Source organism: Camellia sinensis, chromosome 3, assembly GCF_055761805.1.
Source record: "Camellia sinensis isolate YWXY chromosome 3, ASM5576180v1, whole genome shotgun sequence".
Taxonomy (NCBI): Eukaryota; Viridiplantae; Streptophyta; class Magnoliopsida; order Ericales; family Theaceae; genus Camellia; species Camellia sinensis.
In genome coordinates this window covers 18,975,780-18,979,682 of record NC_138963.1, presented here as the reverse complement: position 1 = coordinate 18,979,682, position 3,903 = coordinate 18,975,780, and the positions used below count along the sequence as shown (strand labels likewise).

The following is a 3,903-nucleotide window of genomic DNA, read 5'->3' as shown; positions in this document are numbered from 1 at the left end:
CAAGTGGCGACTTTCACACCTAATTTAGGTCTTTTACGATCCACAAGTCTAACAAAAACTAGACAACCCCAAACCCTCAAATATCTCAAAATTGGCTTATGCCCTCTCAACAACTCAAAAGGTGTAACTTTTGTTTTTTTATGTGGCACTTTATTCATAATATAATATGCAGTTAAAATTGTTTCTTCCCACAAATTTGAAGGAGCACCTGCTTCAATTAGCATTGTTTTTGTTAAATCAGTTAAAGTTCTATTTTTGTTTTCGGTTACACCATTAGATGCAGGTGAATATGGTAGAGTAGTTTCATGGATTATTCCCAAAGACTGAGCAAACGAGTTGAATCCAAAAGATTCATACTCCCAGCCTCTATCACTTCTATATCTTTTAATCTTTTTATCAAATTAATTTTCAACTTCAAGAAGGAATTCTTTAAATTTTTCAAAAGCATCACTTTTATTTTTCAACAATTATACATAAGTGTATTTTGAAAAATCATCAATAAAAGTGATAAAATATCTATTTCCACCACGTGTTAAAATTTCTTCAAATTCACATAAATTAGTGTGAATTAATTCTAGCACTTCAGTATTTCTCACCACACTTTTCTAAGGCCTTTAGTTATTTTTGTTTGACTGCAAACTTCACATTTCTCAAAATTATTTATTAGCTTGGGAATTAATCCTAAACTACTCATGGCTCCTACATATCGACTGTTAATATAACATAGACAAGCATGCCAAAAATTCATAGAAGATAGCATGTAAACAGAAATATGTGCTTTCTTATTCTCAACATTTAATTTAAAAATTCCATCACATGCATATCATTTCCCACAAATATGCCTTTTTTAATGATTACATATTTGGTAGATTCAATGGTTTGCTTGAAACCAACTTTGTTAGCAAATAACTCGACATCAAATTTTTCCTCATGGACGGTGTGTACAACATATCTTTTAAAACAAGCACACGTCCAGAGGTAAATTTCAGCTAAACATCCACACACCCGAGCACCTTGGTTAAACTGGAGTCACCAAGCATAACAGTCCTCTCCTCATTAAAAGGAGTAAAATCTTGGAACCAATCTTTATCATAGCAAACATGCCTATTGGCACCAGAGTTTGCCCACCACCCTTCCACAGATTGAACCATAAAAATATCTGTAATCATAGCCACAAATGGTTCCTTAGTAACATTATCCTGTGGTCGAGACTGTTATTTCTGAAATTTGCAAGTTCGAGCAATATGCCCACTTTTCCCACACACTAAACGTGTCACATTTGTCAGATCTTGTGAAGGGGGTTCTTGGTTCCATTTTTTTGTCTCGGGTAATTTTTATTTTGTGGCGTTCTAGTATTTTTCCAGATTTTCTTAAGTAGCTTCAAGTGACTATTTTTATGAAATCGACCTTTAGGTAAAGTATTTTTAGAAGTTAAATTTACCTTTGCAGTGGAATGCTCTTGTGTCATAAGCGTATCTTGTCCTCGTGCTTCCTTCTCCACCCAAATCCGTGTGATTAGAGTCTCCAGGGACATCTCTTTTTGCTTATGACACATTGACTTCTGAAATTCCCTCCAAGATGATGGTAGTTTGTCAATAATACTGCCATAACAAGATTGTCTCCAATTTTGATGCCTTCGGATCTAATTTCAGCCACTAGCATCTGAAAATCTTGAACTTGCTCCACCACTGATTTTCCATCTATCATTTGATAGTGGAAAAAATGGCTTGCAGCATATTTTTTAGCGCTTGCCTATTCAGTGTCATATTTATTCTCCAAGGCTTTCCAAATTTTCTTGGCAGTGATATAAGTAGTATCATAATAATCATAAAATTGATCCAAAAATCAATTCAAAAGATAATACCGACATTTATACTCATCTGTGTTGTATTTCTCGATTTTTTCAAGATGAATAGCATACTCCTCGTCAGTCATCTCTTCAGTGGGGATTTTGTTTGGGTTTTTCTCGGTCAGAATATAAGCCACCTTGAGGAGACTGAGGTAGAAATGGGCTCCCTTGAACGGGAAAGGCTTGTTGAGATTGCCGGTATGCTTGTTGGGCTTCTCAAATACTAGCTCCATGAATTTTACTGTTTGAATATCTTTAAAATTGTTGGTGATAATTACAAATAAAACACCAGAAAATACAAATAATAAAAATTACAATAACTATTGTAAGGGCTGAGGCGTAGGAAATTCGCTCTCTTTAAGGAGATTCAAGCACTTTGCGGTTAAGCAAAGCTTTACACCGGTACAATAGAAAAAAAAACCTTGACTTGTCTCCTCTAGGATACAACAGCCTGACTAAGTCGTATGGTTCACCAATACTGCACAATTGGTTGAACCCAAAGTTTCATCACATACACCTTTTATTTCTCTACCTAATAATCTCTCAAATAAGAAACTAGCAAACGCTTCTTTTTTGTTTTTTAAAACTCCAGATTTCTCCCTCCCTTGATTTTTTTTTTTTTTTTGTAAGTTACAAACACTACAAGAAAAAGCACTATTGGCAACTAAAAAATCACATTTCGTCGCTGAAAGTATAGCATTTGGCGACTAAAAATGCATTAGTAGCCAAAAGTAAAGATTTTTGACAACTAAAAAAATTTAGTAGCTAAAAGTATAGGTTTTGGCGACTAAAAATCTGTTTGGTCGTCGATATATGGCTTTAGTGACTAAAAAAAATTTAGTAGCCAAAAGTAAGGCCTTTTGGCGACTAAAAAAATTTTAGTAGCCAAAAGTGAGGCATTCAGCGACTAAAAATCTGTTTGGTCGCCAAAAGCGAGGCTTTTACCGACTAAAAAAATTTTAGTAGCAAAAAGTAAGGCCTTTTGGCGACTAAAAAAAAATTAGTAGCCAAAAGTGGTAATTTTATCGCAGGAATTTTTTTTTAACGACTAAAAAATAATTAGTAGCCAAAAGTATAGAATTGGCGACTAAACATGATTTTAGTCGCCAAAAGTGGTGTCCTTTTTTTTTCTACTAAATAATTTATTTTTATATAAATTATGTTCAATAAAAAATAATTATGTTTATATATATACTTTGATATTAATACGGCTCCAAGTACTATATAAATAATATATGTTGCATATATAATCATATGATGTTATGGAGGCGTAGTGGAAGGAGTTTGTTGTATAAGGTTGATGGTTTGAATCTCCACAAGAGCCAGGTGTAAATTTTTTTTTTTCGGAATGAGCTTTTGGCGACTAAATCTGTTTGGTTGCCGATTCCTTGACTTATTGGCGACCAAAACATTAGTCGGTAAATGTATAATTTAAAAAATATAATTGACTTTAGTCGCCAAATGTATAATTTAAAAAATATAATTGACTATTGGCGACCAAAGTTTTAGTCGCTAAGACTTGCTTTTTGGCGACTAAAAGTTTTTTAGTCGCCAATATCTTTCTCGACCGTTTAGTAGCGACCAAACCGGCGACTAAAAAATTTAGTCAAGAAAACTTAAAAATCGACTTTTGGCGACTAAAAATTTAGTCGCCAAATGTGTTTTTTCTTGTAATGAAATAAGAGAGGTGAAAGGTTCAATTTATAGGAGAAGAAAACTTGGTCACCAAGAAAAAGGGTTAACTTGGAGGAAAAGTGTAGGAGAGAAAACTTGGTGAGAAAGTTCCTTAGAAGAGAGGAAACTTGGTGAGAAAGAAAAAGAAAATTTGGAGGGAAAGAAAAGAAAATCAAACCTATAACACATTATAATATTAAAATATCTTTATTTTTTAAAACTCCAGATTCTTTCTCATTTGAGTTAGTTAGTTTGTTTGTTTGTTTTTTTGTTTTTTTGTTTTTTTTTTTGGTTACAAATAAAAGAGGTGAAAGACTTAATTTATAGGAGAGGAAAACTTGATTATCAAGAAAAATGGTTAACTTGGAGGAAAAGTATAC

General features: G+C 33.1%; 1 long non-coding RNA gene across 1 annotated transcript; it reads right to left on the bottom strand.

Moving 5' to 3' along the window:
- Window positions 1-765: 765 nt before the first annotated feature.
- Window positions 766-1,635, bottom strand: LOC145822368 (uncharacterized). The gene is made up of 2 exons (XR_014363533.1): window positions 1,442-1,635; window positions 766-1,159 (listed from the first exon to the last, which is right to left on the bottom strand). It is a non-coding gene; the product is annotated as an uncharacterized LOC145822368 (long non-coding RNA).
- Window positions 1,636-3,903: the final 2,268 nt, after the last annotated feature.